Below are 24,169 nucleotides of genomic sequence, written 5' to 3'. Positions count from 1 at the left end.
GCTGTAGAAGAAATCACTCATCTCACCCACCCTCACCAGCCTCAGGCTTCTCTCATGGAGGTTGCCTTGTCCCGCTACTTACTGGGTCGAGGTGGACCTGGCTGAGAGCACCATGCTGGGGGCAGAGCCCAGATGTCGCACCATTTAGGCAGCAGCCACATCAGCCCAGCACCTCTAGCGTCTAAACAAGTCAGGAGAGATCTACGTCGTTTTCTTTTATTTAAAATGAAGTGGATTCTAAACACCACTTAAAAATACATTAATAATGGTGCTGGTGCATCATTCATCTTGAACAAGTGACAGATATTTCCCCCAGCAAAATGCCGAAGTGGGAAAGTGGGTTAGGGAGTTAGATTGATGAGTTTCTGTCAAGGGGCTCATTACCTCTCGCCCAGACGATCTCCCTACTGGCCCCCCGCCTCCAGCTCCCGCACCTCCCACTCTGGCCCCATCTGCTGCCTCCCACGCTGATGTCTAGTTAATCTTGCTCACGGGATTCGTGGCAGTGGGATGGCGGGAGGCCTGGAGTCAGGTGGCTGGGGTTCTGACCTTGGTTCGGTCCCTGAGTTCCTGGGGGTGGTGGCCACCTGCTACTGTTCTCCCCCTTCTCAGGTCAGCACTCTGATTTTTCTTTAGGGTCCTGGTCCTTCCTCAGTCCTGGGGTGTCCTGTGGGGCTGACACTGCTCTGCCCACCTGATCTCCACTCCAGCAAGAGGCATGTTAAGCCTAGGCTTGGCCATCGAGAGTTCTGCAGACCCTTGGCTCAGTAATTGATCCAAGGGATGGGCAGCCTGTGTCCCAAGCTGAGCCAGCCATTGTTTGATGCCTGGATTCAGCTGTACCTGAAGTTCACACTTCAGCATCCTAGTTATGTGATTCAGGTCCCTTCTTCCTTCTCTGCTGCTTCTTTTTCCTTTTCTTTTAAAAGAAGTCCATCTGAATTGGGTGCTTGTTCCTTGTAAACGGGCTTCCGTTGTGGCTCAGCTGGTAAAGAATCTGCCTGCAATGCGGGAGACCTGGGTTTGATCCCTAGGTTAGAAAGATCCCCTGGAGAAGGCAATGGCTACCCACTCCAGCATCCTGGCCTGGAGAATTCCATGGACTGTATAGTCCATTGGGTCACAAAGAGTCGGACATGACTGAGTGACTTTCACTTTCACTTCACTTTCTTTGTAAATGAAAGCGTTGTGACTGATGTGCAGTACTGACTTTGAATGAATTCCTTTTGATAGCCTCACCTATCAAAGTTGCCCCACCTTGAAAATGTAAGAGTTGGATTCTCAGGAAGAGATTCCACCAGCCCTGGAGGTTCAAGTCCCTCATCTGGGTTGGGGGGACCCAGGTACCGGGCGGGTCACAGATGGATAGCCTGGCTCATATGGAGATGGTCACTGTGCAGCCTCAGGAGAAACCTTAGTTGGGTGTGCTCTCCCCAGACCTCCAGAGGGCTGCCCGGGAGTGAAGGCCAGTCTGGGCAGGGGGCCTGTGGGGAGACCACTGGGGTCCCCTGGTGTGGTGCATCATGACCCGCAGTGAGATGTGCTTCCCTTGCTCTGTGTCTTTCAATGGCTTCCAAGTACCTTCAGGGTTAAGTCCCCTCCCCTTAGGTGGGCGGAAGGCCAGGCTCCACATAGGGCTTAATACATACTGAATGAATGAATAAATGAACAGAAGCTCTTCGTGACCAGGTTCTCACCCAACTCCCCAGCCCTAGACTCAGACCCTCCGTCTTCTACCCTGCACACTCCGCTCCCCGCCTCCTCGAACACACTTATTCTCTAATGCCCAGTCTCCTCCACGTACTTCCTCTGCCAGCATCTCTTCCGGAATCCCCCTTCCCGCCCCTGACAAACTTTCACTCTTCCTTCCATACACAGCTCATTCGCTGACCCAGTGAGTGTTTCTGAAGTCCCTACTATGTGCTGGGCACTCTTCTGGGTGGCTGGCATTGACCCAGCCTGGTGAAGCGCCTGTGATCATGGAGCCTACTGATTGCGGGGGGCTCAGCAGACACTGGAGAAGGAAATGGCAGCCCACTCCAGTGTTCTTGCCTGGAGAATTCCTTGCACAGAGCAGCCTGGAGGGCTGCAGTCCGTGGGGTTGCAAAGAGTTGGACACGACTTAGTGACTAAACCACCACAGCAGACGCGGAGGAGGCCAGTGGGTGATACAGGCTATGGAGCAGGGGCTGGAGACAGGGGTGTGGATGGGGACACAGTTGTTTTGCTCTGAACAGAGGGGAGCCAGGGGAGATTTCATGGATCTACTGACATTTAAGCTGAGACTCGTAGGAGGGATCGACTAATCTGTGAGAAGGGTGGTCCAGGAGGAGGGAAGACCAAATGCAGAGGCCCTGAGTGCAAAGTGAGCTTGGAATGTTCAAGGAGACCCCCGTGCAGGCGGAGGGGGGAGTGGGCAGGGGCAGAGGTCAGAGGGGAACAGTGGAGGGCTCGGAGGGCAGCTGGGAGGGCCACGTAGGCCCTCACTGGCTTTGATCCTGACTGAGAGGGGAGCCATGGTAGGGTTTGAAGGGGCTGGGGCAGAGAGGGGAGACGGTTGGGAGGGTCTGGCAAAAATCCGGGGTGATGGCCTTGAGAGTGGCAGAAGCGATCTGCATCTGTTTTGAGGGCGGGAGGGGCACGATCCTTCCTGTCTCTTGAGAGGGGTGAGCGTGAGCGAAGGGGTGCTTATTCAGGAGCTGAGAGGCGGTGGTCAGCAGGCTGGGGGCAGGGTGGCTCTGGGTGGGGATTGGGTACACATGAACCACCACCAGGGCTCCTGGAAATGAGGGTGGACGGTGGGAATCCAACGTCTGGGGACAGGTTGAGGCTGGAGGTCTGAGTTGGGTGTCATCAGCAGAAAGGAGGTACAGAGAAGCAGAGGCTGTGTGGGACTTCCCTGGTGGTCCAGTGGCTAAGACTCCGTGCTGCCAATGCAAGGGTCTGGGTTCAGACCCTGGTCCAGGAACTAGATCCCTCATGCCTCAACTAAGCATTCATACACCGCAATTAAGACCTGGCGAAGCCAAATAGATAAATATTTTTTAAAAAAGCAAAACCAAAAAACAGAGACTGTGTGATGGAGTAAAGGTGGGGGAGATCAGCTCCCACTTTTGCAGGAGCCCATGAAGCAGGAGGAAGACTGAGAGGTGCCCGAGAGATCAGAACAGACAGCGTGTTGTCCAGGCTGTGTCCAGGCTGCCGGCAGGCCACTTAGCCAGGAGGCTGAGACTTGGCCATTGGGCCCAAGGTTGTTGGTGACCTTGGCAAGCGCGGTGGGGACCCACTGGCTCTAGAGGGAAAGGATGGAGGGCTGGAGGTGGGGCCGGAGAAAGGTTGGGGGCCAGTGGTCAGGGGTCCAGGAAGGTATCTTTGAGCAAAGCCTTAGTGAAAAGTGAGGATGAGGGATGGGGAGCTGGTGGAGGGAAGTGCCACAGCCAGAGGGAGAGGCTGGGGCCAGGTGGGAGTGGGGGGTGGTTGGGGGCTTTGAGGGAGTGGGCAGGGGTCAGTGGGTTTGGAGAAGAGGAGGAGGTGGTGGTGGTGGGGGATGCAGCAGTGGGCAGAGCTTCGTGCGGCTGGGGAGCAGCTGGCATTGAGTCCGGAGGAGAAGCTACAAGAGGACTTTGAATGCTTTATTTATTTATTTTAAAGAGCAGGGCTCTCTGGCTCCCGATGGGGAGCTCTGGGAGGCTTTGATTCCCAGCGGCCCCCGCTGAGCCCCTTCCTGCCGCCCCCTTATCGAGGGCCCTCCCCGGCCCCCCGCCGGCGGGTCTTGGCTTCTGTGCCCTCTGCCTGTGATGTGGGGCAGGCGGCTGGCGTGGGCCCCCCTCGGCCACCCGGGCCGCGGAAGCTGGGGGACAGCGGGCGGGTCCTGAGCAGAGCCGGGCCTCTCTGGCCGTGTGTGAGGGCCCTTTGTGCCCCGTCGGCGCTGCAGTTTGATCAGGCCCCTAGTGGGGCCAGATCTGGCCTCTGATCCCCGCCGCACAAAGGGCCTCATTGAGAGGCAGGAAGTGAGGAGCTGGGCTTTATCTGCCCAGGGATTTGTGGGACCAGCGAGGGGCCAAAGAGCAAGGAGCCTGGGGCTCCGGCAAACCTTTCACTGACACGTTATCCAGACTGTGATCGATTGGAAGTTGCTTTCTCCCGCCCGTTGAGCCAGCCTCAACTCCGATGCCAGCCTCACCCCCTCCAAGGGACCTGTCTGGGGGCATCTCACCACCCAAGTGAGTGACTGACATGGGACTCAAAGCAGGATGGCTTTCTCTCCATGCCAGACACAACCCCTTCCCTCCAAGCACCTTCTGGATATCAGTTCAGTTCATCCTCACTGTGACTCTCTGAAGGCCAGACTGGTATTAGCCCCATTTTACAGATGAGCAAATGGAGGCACCACAGGATTAAGGAACAGGCCTAAGTTCACCTGTTAGGGGTGGTGCTGGGGTTCGGTTCTAGGCAGTGTCTGACCTCCTGGGTTCATGCAAGATCTTGACTCTCAACCCCTGAATTTTATAGAAGGCCTGGGGGGTGGGGGTGGGGTTGTTCTGGGTACAGAGCCAGTTAGGGAAGGCTGGGACCCGAGCCCAGGGCTGTGATGGGAGTGCTGAGGGCTGGGTTTGAATTCCAGCTATTGGATGTTACTTGTGGGGCCTCAGGCAAGTCCCTTACCTTTTCTGAGGCTTTGTCCCTCATCTGGGGACAATAGCCTCCTTTCTCAGGATTTCTGTGCTGACGGGGTGAGGGCTGTGTGTGCTCAGCAGTGTCTGGTGAGGGGCATGGCCTCCCCGTGGTGTGAGTTCCTTTCCTTCCCCTTCCCTGCTCCCAGGCACCAGTGCTGACCTCAGCTTAGAGGGTGACATGCTCCATGGCACTCACACCTCACTAGTGGCCTCTAAAGCCATGACTTCTCAGCAGGGTGCTGGCCAGATTACCAGGGAGCTGTACAAAGACCCATGCCCTGAATCCTACTCTGAACCAAGCTCCTTCAAGCCTTTAGATCCAAAGAAGTAAATCTCTAATAGTGGAATGTGTGATTCCGAGTGACACAGGAGAGGCTTGGAAGGCTGTGTGTGTGTGTGTGTGTGTGTGTGTGTGTGTGTGTAGGGGGCAGTTCCTTCCCATATCCCCAGTGTGTTCAGCCAGTGCTGACTCTCTGACAAGCAACCCACTTGCCTAGTGGGTCAGCTAATTGAGTGCACTAAGCTTTGCCCTTAATTAAAGGGGAGGGCAGTCAACAGTCTGGGGGTTGAGGGAGCTGCTGATCTGTCGGGAGCTGATGCTTGATCTCCTCCAGTCCAGCCTCATTTCCAAATGTCCTTCCTTGAGAGGAGAATATCTAGAGTAGGGTCTCTGTTTCTCTTTACTGCCTTTTGCCTGTTTCCTAGTAACAGCTGAACTTTGTGTATGTATGCTCTGTCCTGGGCTGAGGGCATTCAAGTGTCCTTCCAACAACACTATGCAGGAGGTACACCTATGCCCATTTAACAGATGAGAAAATGGAGGCTCTTAGACCACAAAACCACTTTTCCAAGAATATATAGCTGCTAAGCTATAGGCTAACATTTTAAGACTTTGCTCTTAACCTCTACTCATTGCTGCTCTGTATCAGATGGGAATGAAAACCAAGATAGGCGGCAGTGAACAGAAAACTTAGTAATGTTGAAAGAACTCGGGGTTAACATTCTCACATAATGAGAAATTCAGGGCTGACCTGGCCACTCAGTGACAGTGTCAGAGAACAGGCTCTCTGTACTCCATTGTCCCCAACTTGTGTTTGTTTGTTTTTTTCCCTCATAGTTCCAAAGTGGCTGCCAAATCTCCGGCACTCACATTTGCATTTCAGCCAGGATGTCAGTGGAAATGTCAAAGGTCTCTAATTTGAGAGGCTTTGTTTTTTTTGGGAAGGGAAGTCCATTCTAATAGACTCCCACCTAGATCTCCTTGGCCAGAATGTGTCCCTGGTTACTGTTGGCTGGAAGGTAGTTTGAAAAATGAGACTTTAGCTTTCCAGCCTATAGAGTTGCAGAAGGCAGCGAGGGGGTGGCTGGAAAAGGTGCTGTGGGGCCAACTCAGGTTCTTTCCTGCCCTTCTATTTTGATCTCTCCTTGCAGGTCTCTTCACCTGTTCAATGTCCCCCCATGAAGGCTTGACAACATCCTGGAGAGTTGAGGGACTATTTTAGGTGCTTCTGTTATCCAAGGTCTGGGCGGTGATGGGGGGGCCTTGACTAGCAGGACAGTTTGTTTTCTGGGCTTCATTTCTTCGTCTGTAAAAATGTGACCTCCTTGTCCAGGCTGCAGGTACCCCCGCTGGAAAATGGGAACAAACTCATTGTATCTAAGCTGTCGAGTTGTTCTGAGGATTACACAAACTTCCGTACCAAGGTGCCTCCACTACAACTGTCTGTTTCTGATGGTTTCCTTGGGACAGGTTCCTAGAAGGATGAGGCCTTGTTCTACAGGGAGGAGGTGTAGTTTTCAGTAGCAATTTGAGGAGGGAAGTGGGGTCAGGACGCGGAGGAGGGGAGGAAGTCCCTGCAGAGACCCAGGGGACTCCCTGACACTTCTCCAGTCCTGCTGCCTCCAGAGAGGGCCCAGGAGACCCATCAGATGACCATCTGATGACTGTCCTCTGCAGACTTGTAGCAGACTGACCCCAGTGCCCTCCTGACCACAGACCCAATCAATGGCTCTCTGCGGGGCTTTGAGCCGGCTACCGCAGCAGCCTGGTCTGCCTGGCCAGTCACAGCCCCTTGGAGGAGCAGAGGGGGCTCGCTGGGACCCACCATAGGTTCCTGAGCCGCTCAGGAGGGAGGCAGGCAAGCTTTGCCTCTCTGTATCTCAGTGTCCTGGGAGGACAGGGGATGGTGGGTACGCTTTAGCCCCCTCTCCCCACAATTCCATTTTGTCTTGGTCCCTGGCCTCTGTCTGGGCCCAGCTCTCCGGGAGCCTGGAGAGGAGGAATAGGTGTGTGTGCTGGAGGCTGAGGGTTACGGGGTTCCAGTCCTGTTCTACCCTGCCCTGCAACCATGGCACGTGCCTTCTACGCTCTGGACTCCTCACCTCTGTAAAGAGGTCCCCTTTCTAAACCGTTTCCAACCTGCACATCTCCGTGGCTGTGAGTTCATGATGCAGGGTGTCCCCCACCCAGGGGCAGCTTTCAGCAGACCTTGGAGCCTTCTGCCCAGGAAAGTGCCCCCAGGACAGTCCTCTCTCCCTCCATCCAGAGCGGGAGACACGCTGGGTTTGTGGGTGCGGTGCGCCCCCTGGTGGCCACTCTGGAACACTGCTCGTCCAGGCGCCGATCCCCAAGGCCTTCCTCCTGGGTTAGGGCCCCACTGTAGGAGAAGCAGTTTTCTCTCCTTCAGCGGGGGATGGGGGGAGATTGGGTTGCTATAGTTCCTGGGAAGCTTTGGGATGCTTTTGAACCCCCAAATGTAATCCCATCACCAGCCTCCCTATCTCAGAGAAACCAAGCTCCAGTTTAGGATTTTTTTCTGTTTCTGGGCAGTTGATAGAGATCCTTTTTCTCTGTGAAGCGAGTGGATCATCCCCATGTTGCAGATGGGGAGACTGAGTCTCAGGGGACTCAGGGATAAGTTCCTGGCCCCAGCCTCCCTCTGCCCCGCCCCGAGACTCGCTGAGGATCCTGGCCTCCCAGGTTGGACTCACATGGTTCCTTCTGCTAGGACACCATCCCCTTCTTTGGAGGAATGCTCGTCCTTCAGATCTCATTCCAAGTGCTCTTTTATTTATGTTTATTTATTGACTTTTTTTGGGGTAAGAGATGCGTAACATACAATTTACCATTTTTACCATTTTTGAGTGTAGGGGTTCAGTGGCATTAACTACATTCACACTGTTGTTACCACCATCTGCCTCCAGAACATTCCCATCTTCCCAAACTCAAACTCAGTACCTATGAAAACAGGAACTCCCCATTCTCTGCTCTTCCCAGCCATTGGAAACCACCATTCTACTTTCTGTCTCTATGAATTTGGCTATTTGAGGTAACTCATATAAGCAGAATCATATAATATTTGTCATATTTCACTTAGCATAATCTTTTCAAGGTGAATACATGTTGTAGCATATGTCAGATTTAAAAGCAGATCATTCCTCCTCTGGGCTGAATAATATTCCATTGTACGCATATTTTATGCTTTGTTCATCATTCATTCATTGATGGACAATTGGGTTATTTCTTTATTTTCATTGTTGCTTGGTCTCTAACTTGTGTTGAGCTGTTTTGCAACCCCGTGGACTACAGCCCACCAGGCTGCTTCGTCCACGGGATTTTCCAGGCAAGAATACTGGAGTGGGGTGCCATTTCTCCTCCAAGGGAGCTTCCCTGCCCAGGGATTGAACCCACATCTCCTGTGTGTCTTCTGATTTGCAGGCAGATTCTTTACAGCTGAGCCACCTGGAACGCCCAGGTAATTCTGATACACACTCAAGTGTGAAAACCATTGGTCTGGGCATTGTGCCAAGCATTTTCCAGCATTGTTTCATTTATTACACTGTTATTATTCCCAATTGGCCTATGAAAAAACCAGCGCTCAAAGAGGTAAACTCCTTTCCCTAAATTCACAAGGAGTGCAAGCTCCAAGCTCCTTAACTGTCTGTGTGTGCCTTTCCTGGGATTGACCAGGAGCCTGGGCTGGAGTTCCCTGTCTGGCCAGCAGGGGGAGTCCTTTACCTAGAACCCAGAGCCTAAGCATGGAGGGAGTGGGGAGGGCTGAGCCCCTGGAAGCTGGGCAGGGCGCTCGGGGCTCACTCCCATCCCCTTCCGTCCTCACCACTTACCTGACCCCCATCTCTCCCACTTGGACTCTCAGCCTCTGACTGCAAAGAATGCTGGGGCAGGGACTCAGGGCAATTTGGGTGGAGTTTGAGAGGTCCCAACAACTTGGGTATGTTGCTGAACTGTCCTGAGCTTCAGTTCCCCGTCTCCAAAATGGGGGTTACCATCCTGCCTTGGTGACCCATTGAGAGCATGGAAGGCCTTTCAGATCTGGGGTGTTTTGACTTCCTGGAGGATTGAGATGAATGATGTGATTTGAGGGGAACTGAAAAGTGAACATTTACTGGGTGCTGAGTACGCGCTGGGCACTCTCAATGTGACGTGAGTTTATGCTAACAGTAAAATAAGGACTATTCTACCCATTTTACAGATGAGGAAACTGGGCTCAGAGAAGAAAAATGAGTTGCCTGAAGTTCCCACAGCAAGACAATGGCAGAGCTGGATTTCCAGCTCAGGTTCTCTCTTCCAGGCAGCTGTCCAAACAGAGGGCTAATGTCCAGTCCAAGAAGGGATGTGGAGACAAAGAGGCTAAATTGTCTCTCCCTTTCTCCCTCCCTCCCTCCTTCCCTCCTTGGACTCTGGAGTGCCACCTGCCTTTGGCTCCACCACCATTTACCTCTCCCCTCCATGAGCAGATCATTCCTCCTTTGGGCTAAATGTTCACATCTCCCCCAAATTCCTATGTTGAAATTTAATCCTGAGGTGATGGTATTAGGAGGTGGGGCCTCTGGGAGGTAATTATGCCATGAGGGTGGAGCCCTCCAAAGTGAGATTAGTGCCCTTATTAAAGGGGCCCCCACAGGTCCCCTTGCCACTTACACATGTGAATTCAAGTGAAGACGGCTGTCTGTGAACCAAGAAGTGGGGACTTCCTGGCCTCTGGAACTGTGAGAAGTAACTTTCCATTGTTTGTAAGCCACCTAGACTATGGTCTGTTGTTATGGCAGCCTAAATAGATGAAGGTACCCTTCATCCTGAGCCTCAGTTTGCTTGTTTGTACAACAGGGATGATAAGCCTTTGGGTTATTCAGGATTTTCACTGGCTCACAGTAGGGGAGGTGCAGGGATAGAAATAACGGGTGGGCTTTGCTGTCAGCCAGTCACTCTGTCAGTCTCCGTGTCTCTTGGTTTCTCATCTGTCTTCCATCTCTCTTGGCTCTGCTTGTCTCTAGGTGGTGGCCTCACTTTCTCCTACTGCACACTACGCTACACTTTCTCCTATTTGACATGGTGAGTGAGGACAGGCGGGCAGGGCCATGCACAGCATTGGGCTATGTCTTTTCAGCTCAGCCACACCAGAGAGTCAGAGAGCATCTCTTGCAACATCCAAATATAAAACACCAGGCAGAAGTCTGATTGGCTGAGCAAATATAAAACACCAGGGCAGAAGTCTGATTGGCTGAGCAAATATAAAACACCAGGCAGAAGTCTGATTGGCTGAGCAAATATAAAACACCAGGGCACAAGTCTGATTGGCTGAGCTTGTCTATTCCTGAGACAATCACGTGGTCAATTGGAGATGAGATGTTCCAATTAGCCACCTCTAGGTCACATGTCTTCCCTTGAAGCTGGGAAAGATTGAAAGCGAAAGGAGAAGAGGGCAGCAGAGGATGAGATGGTTGGATAGCATCACCGACTCAATGGACACCAACTTGGGCAAACTCTGGTAGACCGTGAGAGATAGGGAGGCTTGTCGTGCTGCAGCACACGGGGTCACAAAGAGTCAGACATGGTTTATGACTGAATAACAACAGCAGGTCACATGTCCACCCCTGTGGTTGGAGAGAGAGGTCCTGTGATTAGCAGTCTCACTAAGACAATCAGTAATAGCTAACACATCATACTTACCATGTCCCAGTGCTGGTCTAAGAAGTACCTTAAATGCACTAATTCATTTCACTCCAGTAACAATGATCCCATTTTGCAGGCCAAGAAACTGAGGCAGAGAGCCACACAGCTGGTGAGTGGTGAGGCTGGGATCTGAACTTTGATTCCAGAGTTCTTGCTCATAGTTCACCTAATAAGGAACTCTAATGGTTACAGTTATCGGAAGCAGGGGGAAGGGCTGCTTGGTAGACAGAAGCTGTCCATGTCCCTTCTGCCACCCCTGGGATCATTGGATGACACAGTAAGTACCAAACCTGGGCTTGGCAGAGTGGGGTTTGGGGGATGGAAGTTGCCTTCCCTTTGCTTGGGAAGTCAGGGCCCACCTGCTTCGTCCCCAGGGAACAGGATTGGTGTGCCCAGTGGGAAGGGCGCTGTGAACGTAACCCGGCCCGAGCGGCTCAGGAGGATCACTGCTTCCCTGATGGGAGGACTGAGGGAGGCCATTCAGGCCCTCCCCCTGCATCCCCCACTGCCCTGCACAGAGGTCTTTCTCCCAGTGCACAGGGATCCTGGGCGAGGGTCTGGGGTTGGGGTTGGGTCTGGAGTCAGATGCTCCTGGGGCATTGCGTCCCCTCCTGGGCATCACACTCTTTCCCTCTGTGTTATCCTTGGAGCCCGCGGGTCATGGGCTCACTGGGGGCTGGGGTGGGCCGCTGCTGGGTACACAAACACCAGACGGCCATCCGGTGGCTGGTGAACAAGGGGAGCCCTCAGCAGGACTCGATAAGGGTTCCAAAAACAAGACTGGGCCCCCCGGAATGTGCCCCTCCCTCCTGCTGGCAGCTGCTAATTTATGCTAAGCAGATGTATGAAAACCCCAAGTCCCCAGTGGGTCCAGGGGGACAAGGGAGGATCCAACTGGCTGAGCCAGCCGTGAAGGGGTCCTGTGTTCCCCTGGCTGCCTGATCCCTTACCTGGGCCCCCAGTGCGCCCATGATTCTCTTGAACTCCTGCCCTGCTGTGCTAGAGGGGCCCAGCTTCCTCCTGGGAGGGGAGGCAGGGACCCTGGGAAAGGTCAGGGGCATGAGGGCTTTGGGATGTGTAGGCTGCCTCGCTGGGGACAGGCCAGGTCCCTGACAGGCATTTTCTCCTCTCCTGAGGCCCCCACAGGAGTCACAGTGGCTTTGAGGATGCAGAGGCCAGGAGGGGTTTAGCGACTTGCCTGGAAATGGGAGCAGCTGGTGAGAACTCTGGTGTCAGGCAACCTGGGGCTGAGCTCCTGGATTGTCCCCTGGCCACTGCATGACCTTGAGCAAGCTGCTTAACCTCTGCGCCTCAGTCCCTTCATCTGCAAAGTGGGGATGACACCGGTGCTTCCTTCATGGGTGTGGAAAGATGAATTGAGAGGCTGCACAGATGGGTAGGGACTCAGCAGCCTCCACTGTGATCGTTAGCAAAGCCTGGAGGGAACTGGGGGCTCCAGTGTCTGACTCTGAAACCTGAACTCTTCCAGAGGCCCCAGGCTCCTTCCCCGCGGAGGAATCTGAGGACAAGTACATTTCCAAGTCTCAGGCTCTTTCCATGTGAGGCTCCTGCCTTGTGTGATGTGACCAAAGATGGGGGGTCCTTGGAGCCCACTCTTGGCTCCTCCAGCCCCTGGGTGGGCAGCCTCGGGTCACTGGAAGGGCATGTGATTCGGGATCAGGGGCGTGGGTTCAAGCCCAGGTGGATCGCTTTCCCTCTGGGTGGTCGGAGCGTGGCCTCTGGCCGTGGATGAGCCCTGTGAGTGCAGGGCATCGTGGTCCCACCTCTTCACCTTTGCCTGCTCTGCTTCTGCTCCCAGAAGTGCCTCTCTCATCCTCTCCTCTCTCCTGGGCACAGATGGCATCTGCAAGGCCCCCTCGAAGCCCCTTTCCTTTGTCAAGACCCCGACTGAGATCCCACACCCCTGACCTTCTGCAGCTGCCCCTGTGCTCAGCTTACTTAATCTTCCGCCTCCTTGCTGCTCGCTCAGCTGCTCCCTTCAGTGTTAATCTGCACTCAGCAACAATACCAATACTCGATGGACATGAGTTTGGGTAAACTCTGGGAGTTGGTGATGAACAGGGAGGCCTGGCGTGCTGCAGTCCATGGGGTCGCAAAGAGTCGGACACAACTCAGCGACTGAACTGAACCAATACTTTGGCCACGTGATGGGAAGAGCCAGCTCATTAGAAAAGACCCTGATCCTTGGGAAGCTTGAAGGCAAGAGGAGAAGGGGGCAACAGAGGTTGAGATGGTTGGATGGCATCATCAACTTGATGGACATAAGTTTGAGCAAATTCTGGGAGTTGGTGATGGATAAGGAAGCCTGGCGTGCTGCAGTCCAAGGAGCCGCAAAGAGTCAGACATGACTGGGCAACAACAACTGCGCACAATACCTACAAGAATCTGACAAAGCACACTTCTGCTCTTATGGTTTTATTTATTAATGTATTTAGTAGTATTTTTTAAAGTTTTTTTTGATGTGGACCATTTTTCAAGTCTTTATTGAATTGGTTACAATATTGTTTCTGTTTTATGTTTTGGTTTTTTGGCCTGGAGGCAAGTGAGATCTTAGCTCTCCAATCAGAGGAGCACGCCCTGCGTTGAAAGGCAGAGTCTTAACCACTGAACCACCAGGGAAGTCCCAGCTCTTATGGTTTTAGTTTTCTTTCTCTGGCCTCAGTTTCCGCATATGTGTGATGCTGAAAGGGGTAGCACTCTGAACATCCGACAGCTCTGGCCATACTGAGACTCCTGGCAATGGGAGGGAGCCCAGAGACGAGGATGGCTTCCTTGGACCCGTCAGGACCTCGGCAATGAGGTGATTCTGGGTGGCTCATCTAGAGGCCTGGACCTTGCAGCCGTGAAAAATTATCTTAAATTTTCCATGGAGGGATTGGCTTCCAGCCCCAGCCACTTGAGTTTTATTTTGGGACACCCTGGCCAGTGCACTCTACTCTGGCCCAAATGAGCTGGTCCCAACCAGCCTGGAAGTTCCTGCCACTCTTGTTTATGGCTCTGCTGGCCTTTCTGGACGGTCAGTGGCCAGCATCAGCGTATAACCGGGACTCCCTCAGCCCAGGCTGGGTGGAGTGGGCACAGGGGCCTCAAATGTCCTGACCTCTTAATGGCAATGTAGTTTCTGGGCCAGGAATGGGCATCCTGAAATGAAGAAAAATAAAACAAACATAAACAATCCCAATGTCACCCCTCTGCGAGGCCTCTCCAGAGTGTGACGGGGCATGCGATACAGCCTGAAGAAAACCATTTTCCTGTCACCTGATCACAAACACACAGGCAGCCCACAGAACAGGGCAAAACAGCTCTGTAGTTTTTCCACAGAGTGCTTTTAGTTCTTACAGAGCTGGCTATGGTTGACTGTCCAGGTGTCCAGGCGTCCATCTCTCTGTTTCCCATCAAGCTTATCCCCGCATCCAGGGGCTTGTACCCTGCTGCTGGCTCTTTACAGGGTCCTGCCTAGAGACTGGTATTCCTGGCTCGCCTAGAAGGCCCACAGCAGGCCTTTCTGTCCTCCACCGAGCAGTCTGGATCTTTGCAAATTCTGGCAGAGCATCCACAAGATAAAGCTTTCTCAGCGGTGGGGGTTGGGGGGTCCTCACATTGGACAGCTCTGGTGACTCACAAGGCTAAATAATTCCGCAGCCCCTGATCCCAACCCCAGCAGTGAGACAGACAGGGGACCAGCTCATAGGCAGGACCTGACCTCATCTTCCTGTTGAGGCAACAGCAGCGGAAGCAGCAATCCCTGACTGAGCCTCTACCGGGTACCAGGCACAGTGTGAACTTCTCTGAACAAGTCCACTTGTTGCTCACGGCAACCTTGTGCAGGAGAGGCTATTCGGGGACATGTTAGCAGAGTCCCTCTGAAAAGCAAAACAAACTACAGTTCCTACCGACTAGTAGCATCTGCCGATTTCCAAAGTGTAGATACTTCCATCGTGGCTGATGAGGTTGCTGAATGCAGAGTTAGAAACATGCATGCACAGTTAGCCTCACCAGCCCATCGGAGCCTGCCCCAAGCATGCCCCTGGTCTGTTCCTGTTTACCACACCTTAGGTAGCAATCAAAATTTGCAAATGAGCTACAGTTTTTCCAGTAGACATGTACAGATGTGAGAGTTGGACTGTAAAGAAGGCTGAGCCCCGAAGAATAGATGGTGCCAGAGAAGACTCTTGAGAGTCCCTTGGACTGCAATGAGATCAAACTGGTCCATCCTAAAGGAAATCAACCCTGAATATTCATTGGAAGGACTGGTGCTAAAGCTGAAGCTCCAACACTTTGGCCACGTGATGTGAAGAGCTAACTCATTGGAAGAGACCCTGATGCTGGGAAAGACTGATAGCAGGAGAAGAAGGGGACGACAGAGGATGAGATGGTTGGATGGCATCATCAACTCAATGGACATGAGTTTGAGCAAACTCTGGGAGATGGTGAAGGACAGGGGAGCCTGGAGGTCCACGGGGTTGCAAAGAGTTGGACACGACTGAGCAACTGAACAGCAGCAGCAAGGTGTGAGGAGAGAGCTTTCTTTCTAAATTCTGAACTGACCTGAACTTCTGTGTGAGGCCTTCACCCCATCAAGTTATGGAAATATCATCATCTAGTCATGCCCTGTGCCCCTGGCCCCTGGCCGCTGCCCCAGGGTTGTTGAAGGTCGGGGGCTTAGGTGGGAGGAGCGCATTAGAAACCAGTGTTGCCATCTGCTGGCTTGTTGCTGTGTTTCTGTCCTTGAGGGCTCTGCTGAGTCTGCCCTCATTTCTCATCACAGTGCCCCTTCGGAGCCACCAGCTTCCTGGGGCCACATCAGTGCCATGATGGTGCTGCCGTGGGTACAGGGGAGAAAGTTCCCTGCACCCGTCCCTCTGAGGGGAGAGCTCTCTGCTCACGTGCCATCGGGGCGCTCTGGCTGCCTCATCTGTCCCTAGGAAAGGCTTTGTCCCTGGCTGCTGTGCCAGGGAGGAACTCTGTTCTCACCACATCCTAGGACATCAGACCCTCTGAGCATCCGGACTCTCACTCCAGTGGGAGCTGAGGGACTCACAGCCTCCCAGGTTCCCTCACAGGTCCTTGTCTCTGTCCGCAGCCCAGAAATCTACCTGGTCCCAAAGGTAGATGCCTCTGGTTTATCACCTGGGCGTCCACATTTTCTACACGATGGTGGAGTCTGGACTTTGGAAACTCAAAAGTCAGTGACTTTGACTCTCACATCATCTGCATGCTTCTGTGTTATTTTGAGGACAGCAGCATGCCAGACTCCAGATGGGGACTGGGGAGCAGGGGGGGTGGGCTGGAGACGGGACATGGGAAATTCTGGGGAAGGAGGCATTGGTGAAAACTTTGACACGTTATCCTGTCACATAATGATAAGGAAACAGTTGCAGAGAGTTTCAGTGATCTGTTCCAGATTATCCAGAGGGCCAGACACTGAATTGGCTAAACCTGAGTCCCTAAACTCCCAGCCCCATAGAACGCCACCAACTTGCTGTCCGCTTGGACCAGAGATGGGGAATGGAGACCTAGAGAGGGGAAGACCTAAGTGAACAAGGATGAACAAGGCAGAGCGAGGATGAAACTTAAGAGTTCTGGTCTCTGTCTGGTGTCAGCCCCAGGGGACCAGGTGCTGCCCAGAATCCTGGGAGGCCTCAAAAAGTCTGAAGGAGGGAGACGGAAACACAGGAAGACGGGAGCTGCCAGTGCCTGCTGCCCTGCCAGGTGGCATGTGCTTGGGTTTTGCCCCATTGCTGATGAAGGCCCCCTGGACCCTCGGCTGGGATCGACCTGCAGGCTTCTCCATAGTCAGGTTACACGTTCCCCTTGGTCTCAGAAAAGCATGTCCAGGGAGGTACTTGGACGCAATGCTAATTAGTAACTTCTCATCACACTTCTAATTCATTTGTGCATTTATTCAGGGTGATAAATGATAACTCCTGTTTTATTCAGTGGGTAATAACGTGACTATCCTTTTCCTATTCTGATGCTCAGAGTGGGCTGGAGGGGGCCCTTCTTGCCGGCTCTGTGACTCCAATGACGGCTTCGTTGCTCTTTCAGTTCTCCCTTACTTTCTGGTGCAGAAAGATGTTTTGGACTTATCTCTTTCTGTCCCCGTCCTGACCCTGGAATCAACCATTTCTCCAAGGAAAGGATTCTTTTAAGTTTCCCATGTGATTCCCAAGTGAGGTAGGACAAACATTTATTGTATCATATGTGTGTGTATGGGTGAGCGTTAGATGTTTGTTAAGAGAGTATATTTATAAAATACAACACTGAAAAAGACCTCAGACATTTTGCTGTTTGGGTAGTTCTTATTTAAAAAAAAATACACTGGAAGCGTTAAAAGCTGGGCGGGGGTGAGGGGGTCATGGGATAGTGCTCTGGGCCCCTTGTGGTTTCTGCTTCCCCCCTCCGCCCCCAGCCGATGAGGCACACGTCTGGGTCTCTCCTGTCTTGGCCGGCATGGCGGGAGGACAGAGGGGCACAGGCGAGGCTAGGGGTCCCGCCAGAGCAAACACAGCCCCTGCACAGGCCAAAGGAAACAGCCCTGGGTCAATATTAGCCCGTGCAGAGCAGGCCCGAGGAATGCACGGTTTGCTCCCAAGGCCTCTTGGAGCGGGGAGGGTTGGGGTGGGGGGTGGTGCTCAGGAGGTCACGAACACTGTGGATGTCCTAGGTCCATCCTCCTTCTGTGGGACGGGGAACTGAGTCCCGGGGTGGCAGGGACTTGCCTTGGGTCACAGTGTGGGTGGTGGGACTGGCCATCGAGGGAGCCATCAGCTGTGTTCTCCATTTTTCTCCTTCGGATGGTTCTGTGCCACTTTCCCACCCCCCTCCACACCCCCTGGCTTCTGGGCGGCAGTGGAAGGCAGGTCGGCAAGCACTGGACTCGGAGTCATGGATCCTGACCCTACTTCCGGTGCTGCCTGGCTCTACGGTGGGACTGTGGGATGTCATTGCCTCCCTCTGGGCCTCCGTCTCCTTTGTTTCAAAGACCTCCCTTCTCCCTGCAAACTATCACCTCTGCACTTCCAGGGTTCTGGGCTGCTAATTCAGGTCCTCAAACTCAGAAGTCACCGGGGGCCAGCCAGGTGGAGAGCATGACCGTGTGATGCGAGCAAGTTGGGAGCAGTTGGGGGGAGCTTGGAAGTGTGGGCCCTGCACAACGGCGCTCACAGTAGAACAAGATGAACACTCCTGGGAGGGAAATTGCCAGGAGACGCTGCATAGATTGAGCGGTGAGCCAGGCCCCAAGAAGCAGGAAGTGGGCTTCCCTGGGCCTGGGTTGACATGGCCCTTCTCCTAGCCTTTGGGTTGGGCTAGTCGAGATTTCATCTAAACTCCAGCTGCCAGGACGGACACATTGCCCACCCACCTCCTGCCTTATCTGTGGGCCCTTGGCCTCCTATCGCCCAACTCCAGCTGCTTCCCAGCGCACGCTCCTACCACAAGGAGAGTCACTGACCACCAACCGCAGTCCACTCCCAGAGCCAGCACCCCTGCCCCCCCCAGCTCTCAAACAAACTGAGAACCCTAGCTTCTGCTCATCAGACGCCAGCATCTGAGTCCCAGCTCTACCATGGACTGGCTCTGGGATCCTGGGCAAGTTACTCAACGTCTCAAAGCTGCAGTTTTCTCATTTGTGAAATGGGCAGAGCAAGGTAATCCAGTCTCACGGGCTCACTGGGTTGTTTTGAGGACTGAAGCAGATAAGAGAGTTTGGTACAAAGCAGTGGCTTCTGTCATCTCCAGCTCCTAGACTAGGCCTGGATGAAGACCCACCTTCTCCTGGAAGCCTTCCCTGATTGCCACAGCCCAGGCAACTCCAAACTCCAGGCTCAAAGAATAAATAGCTCATCAGTGAGAGAGATGGGAAGAAGAAAGGGGCCTTTGTGAGCCTCCAGGACAACTTCCTTGTTCTGAAGCTCCGAGAAGAGAAGGGATTTGGCTAAGGTAACACAGTGACAGAAATGGATCTGGAAATCCCCACCATTCCTCCTTCTGTAATCTCACTACTTTTTCTGTTTAATGTCCTTCCCAGTGATATAACCACTGAATATCCATGAGGGAAAATTGAAAGTGAAAGTGAAGTCGCTCAGTCGTGTCCAACTCTTTGCTACCCCATGGATTGTGGCCTGCCGGGCTCCTCCATCCATGGGATTTTCCAGGCAAGAATACTGGAGTAGGTTGCCATTTCCTTCTCCAGGGGATCTTCCTGACCCAGGGATCCAACTGGGGTCTCCTGCACTGCAGGCAGACTCTTTACCGTCTGAGCCACCATGAGGGAAGACTCTCTTACTTGGTGAATGGGTAAATCAAGGCAAAGAAAATCAGCCAGAAGAGGGAATGATGTAGAAAAAAGAGCATAAAAGTACTAGAAAAAATGGAGGAATATTCTTATAATCAGACACTTAAATAGCTATAACCCAAAATATTAGCAAATTCAAGTATCCTTTAACAATAGTGAAAAAAATCCACCAGCAAATAAAAAAATACACTTTGTGAAAATACTTAGACTTATATTGCTGACAAAAGATTAAGTTCCATAACATATAAGGAGCACCTCTAAATCAATAAGAAATAGATCGGCAACCAACAGAAAAACTGGGCAAAGGATTCGGACAGTTCATTAGAAAAGGAAATACTTGGCTCCTAAACATATAAAAAGGTAAAAGTTTATTTATGAAACACAAGTAAACCTTAACCTTACTTATAAAATGAATTGAACTGTATTTGCAAGCCATTTTTCACCTATCATGTTGGTAAAGATCAAAAAGTTTGATAACTCACTGTGTTGGTGAGAATGTGGGTAACAGGCACATTGCTGGTGGGAGTTTATATTGGTACAAACTGTATGAAAAGTGGTTTGTCAATATGGGTCAAAACTGGTATGTTTGTACCCTTTAATCTAATAATTCCACCTTTTGAAGTTTATCTTACACGTGTCCTCAAATATGTGAAAATGATGCATTTGAATGATATCTATTGCTGCAGTGTTTATAATAGCAAAAGATTCGAAGCCATCTAATATTCATTGGTTAAAGTTTATTTAGTTATGAGATAGTCATTCAAAGGAGTACTATGCAGCCATAACAAAGAATGGGAACTCTCTTTATATACTTAAATGCAACAGGCTCCAAACCTATCCTTCAGGGACCACATGATGCAGAACACAAGATAAGCTACTGTTTTTGATATTGGAATGTATGTGGCTGTGCTGGTACATGTGTAGAAATCTCTGGAAGGAAACACTACAAACCAGGTCACCTTGTTCGCCAGTGGAGGGTAATGAGGCAGCTGTTGGACAGGGGTCCCAGCGAAAAAATATACCCCACATCCAAGGGAAAAGGAGAAGCCCCAACAAGATGTTAGGAGGGGTGAAACTGACTTTAGAATCAAACCCCATACCCACCAGAGATGCTCAGAGGGCTCAAACAAAACCTTGTGTGCACCAGGACCCAGGGACCCCACAGGAGACTGAACCAGACCTGCCTTTGAGTGTTTGAGTGTCTCTTGCAGAGTCATGGGGCAGCAGTGACCTGCTGTGGGGACAGGGGCTCTGGCTGCAGCAGACTTGGGAGGCGCGGCATGTGGCATAAGTCCTCTTGGAGGAGGTCGCCATTAGCCCCACCATAGAGCCACCGAGCAGACGACCCACAAACTGAACAATTGTACCAAGAAGTTCTCACACTGTTGCAAAAGTTCTAGGGCCCACACCAGATTTCCCCACCTGGGAAAGGGACTGAGAAGCCCCAGGGAATTTGACTTTGAAGGTTAGTGGGATTTGATTACAGAACTTCCACAAGACTGAGGAAACAGACTCTTGGAGGGCGCAAACAAAACCATGCGCACACTAGGACCTAGGAGAAAGGAACAGTGACCTCACAAGAGACTGAACCAGACTTGTGTGTGTCCAGGAGTCTCTGGCGGAGGCATAGGTCAACAGTGGCCTGCCATGGGGTCAGGGGCACCGAATACAACAGTCTGGGAGCTGCGGCATGGTGGCATAAGTCCCTTTGAAGGAGGTCGCCATTACCTCCATTACCCCTATAATAGTTGACCTCAGGCCAAACTACAGGGAGGGAACACAGCCCTATCTATCCACAGAAAATTGGATTAAAGATTTACTGAGCATTTACCACCCATCAGAGCAAGACCCAGATTCCCCCATAGCCAGTCATTTCCATCAGGAAGCTTCCACAAGCCTCTTATCTTTATCCATCAGAAGACAGAATGAAAACCACAATCACAGAAAATCTAACCAAATTGATCACATGAACCACAGCCTTGTCTAACTCAATGAAACTATGAGCCATGCCATGTAGGGCCACCCAAGACAGACGGGTCTTGGTGGAGAGTTCTGACTAAAGATGGTCCACTGGAGAAGGGAATGGCAAACCATTCAGTATTCCTGCCTTGAGAACTCCATGAACAGGATGAAAAGGCAAAAAGATAGGACACTGAAAGAAGAACTCCCCAGGTTGGTAGGTGCCCAATATGCTACTGGAGAACAGTAGAGAATTAACTCCAGAAAGAATGAAGAGCCTGAGCCAAAGCAAAAACAACCCCCAGTGGTGGATGTGACTGGTGACGGAAGTAAAGTCTGATACTGTAAAGAACAATGTTGTATAGGAACCTGGAATGTTAGGTCCATGAATCAAGTTAAGTTGAAGTGGTCAAACAGGAGATGGCAAGAGTGAACGTCTACATTTCAGGAATCAGTGACCTAAAATGGACTGGAATGGGCGAATTTAGTTTAGATGACCATTATATCTACTACTGTGGGCAAGAATCCCTTGGAAGAAATGGAGTAGCCTTCATAGTCAACAAAAGAGTCTGAAATGCACTACTTGGGTGCAATCTCAAGAATGACAGAATAATCTCTGTTCATTTCCAAGGTAAACCATTCAATATCACAGTAATCCCAGCCTATGCCCCGACCACTAATGCTGAAGAAGCTGAAGTCGAATGGTTCTATGAAGAACTACAAGACCTTCTAGAGCTAACAACAACAAAAAAGATGCTCTTTTCATCATAGGGAACTGGAATGCAAAAGTAGGAAGTCAAGAGATACCTGGAGTAACAGGCAAATTTGGCCTTGGAGTACAAAATGAAGCATGGCAAAGTCTAACAGAGTTTTGCCAAGAGAATGCACTGGTCATAGCAAACAACCTCCTTCCAACAACACAAGAGATGTCTCTACACATGGACATCACCAGATGGTCAATACCAAAATCAAATTGATTATATTTTTTGTAGCCAAAGATGGAGAAGCTCTATACAGTCAGCAAAAACAAGAACAGGAGCTGACTGTGGCTCAGATCATGAACTCCTTATTGCAAAATTCAGACTTAAATTGAAGAAAGTAGGGAAAACCACTAGATCATTCAGGTATAACCTAAATCAAATCCCTTACGATTATACAGTGGAAGTAGATTCATCACAAATAGATTCAAAAGATTAGATCTAATCAATAGAGTGTCTGAAGAGTTATGGACAGAGGTTCGTGACATTGTATACGAGGCAGTGATCAAAACTATCCCCAAGAAGAAGAATTTGCAAAGAGGCAAATGGTTGTCTGAGGAGGCCTTACAAACAGCTGAGAAAAGAAAAGCAAAACACAAAGGAGGAAAGGAAAGTTATACCCATCTAAATGCAGAGTTCCAAAGAATAGCAAGGAGAGATTAAAAAAGCCTTCCTAAGTGACCAATGCAAAGAAATATAGGAAAACAACAGAATGGGAAAGACTAGAGGTCTCTTCAAGGAAAATTAGAGATACCAAGGGACCATTTCATGCAAAGATGGGCACAATAAAGGACAGAAATGGTATGGACCTAACAGAAGCAGAAGATATTATGAAGAAGTGGCAAGAATACACAGAAGAACTACACAAAAAAGCCTTAATGTCCCGATAATCACAATGGTGTGATCACTCACCTAGAGCTGGACGTCCTGGAGTATGAAGTCAAATGGGCCTTAGGGAGCATCACTACAAACAAAGCTAGTGGAGGTGATGGAATTCTGGTTGAGCTATTTCAAATCCTAAAAGTTGATGCTGTGAAAGTGCTGCACTCAATATGCCAGCAAATTTGGAAAACTCAGCAGTGGCCACAGGACTGGAAAAGATTAGTTTTCATTCTTATGCCAAAGAAGAGCAATGCCAAAGAATGTTCAAACTGCCACACAATTCCACTAATTTCATATGCTAGCAAAGTAATGCTCAAAATTCTTCAAGCTAGGCTTCAACAGTACATGAATCGAGAACTCCCAGATGTTCAAGTTGGATTGAGAAAAGGCAGAGGAACCAGAGATCAAATTGCCAACATCTGTTGGATCATAGGAAAAGCAAGAGAATTCCAGAAAAACATCTACTTCTGCTTCATGGTTGATGTGACTTGAATAGGCTAAAGCCTTTGACTGTGTGAATCACAACAAACTGGAAAATTCTTCAAGAGAAGGGAATACCAGGCCATCTTACCTGGCTCCTGAGAAATCTGTATGGAGGTCAAGAAGCTACAGTTAGAACCGGACATTGAACAACGGACTAGTTCCAAATTGGGAAAGGAATATGTCAAGGCTGTATATTGTCCCCTTGTTTCTTTAACTTAAATGCACAGTACATCATGCAAAATGCTGGGCTGGATGAGTCACAGGCTGGGATCAAGTTTGCCTGGAGAAATATCAATAACCTCAGATATGCAGATTACACTATCATTATGGCAGAAAGCAAAGAGGAACTAAAGAGTTTCTTGATGAAAGTGAAAGAGGAGAGTGAAAAAGTTGGCTTAAAATTCAACATTCAAAAAACTAAGATCATGGCATCTGGTCCCATCACTTCATGGTAAATGGATGAGGAAACAATGGAAACAGTGAGAGACTATTTTCTTGGGCTCCAAAATCACTGCAGATGGTGACTGCAGCCATGAAATTAAAAGACGCTTATTCCTTGGAAGAAAAGCTATGACCAACCTAGACAGCATATTAAAAAGCAGAGACATTACTCTGCTTATAGTCAGGAATTTTACAAAGCTCTGTATAGTCAAAGCTATGTTTTTTCCAGTAGCCATGTATGGATGTGAGAGTTGGACCATAAAGAAAGCTGAGCACTGGAGAATTGATGTTTTTGAACTGTGGTGTTGGAGAAGACTCTTGAGTCCCTTGACAGCAAGGAGATCAAAGCAGTCAGTCCTAAAGGAAATCAGTCCTGAATATTAACTCAGTTAATTTGCACTCAGCACCAATACTTTGGCCACCTGATGTGAAGAACTGACTCATTGAAAAAGACCCTAATGCTGGAAAAGATTGAAGGCAGGAGGAGAAGGGGACAGAGGATGAGATGGTTGGATGGCATCACTGACTCGATGGACATGAGTTTGAGCAAGTTCTGGGAGTTGGTGATGGACAGGGAAGCCCTGCTGCAGTCCATGGGGTTGCCAAGAGTCAGACATGACTGAGGGACTGAACCGAACTGGACAGGGGTGGGATAACTGAACTCAGCTGGACAGGG

At 50.8% G+C, this 24,169-nt stretch overlaps 1 long non-coding RNA gene across 1 annotated transcript; it reads left to right on the top strand.

The window, feature by feature from the left end:
* Positions 1–9,999: 9,999 nt before the first annotated feature.
* LOC122426511 lies at positions 10,000–10,928 on the top strand. Its single transcript, XR_006265183.1, has 3 exons — positions 10,000–10,029; positions 10,727–10,759; positions 10,843–10,928. It is a non-coding gene; the product is annotated as an uncharacterized LOC122426511 (long non-coding RNA).
* The last annotated feature ends 13,241 nt before the right edge of the window (positions 10,929–24,169 follow it).

This window comes from Cervus canadensis, chromosome 24 (genome assembly GCF_019320065.1).
Source record: "Cervus canadensis isolate Bull #8, Minnesota chromosome 24, ASM1932006v1, whole genome shotgun sequence".
NCBI classification, from domain to species: domain Eukaryota; kingdom Metazoa; phylum Chordata; class Mammalia; order Artiodactyla; family Cervidae; genus Cervus; species Cervus canadensis.
This window is presented reverse-complemented; position numbering and strand designations above follow the sequence as displayed.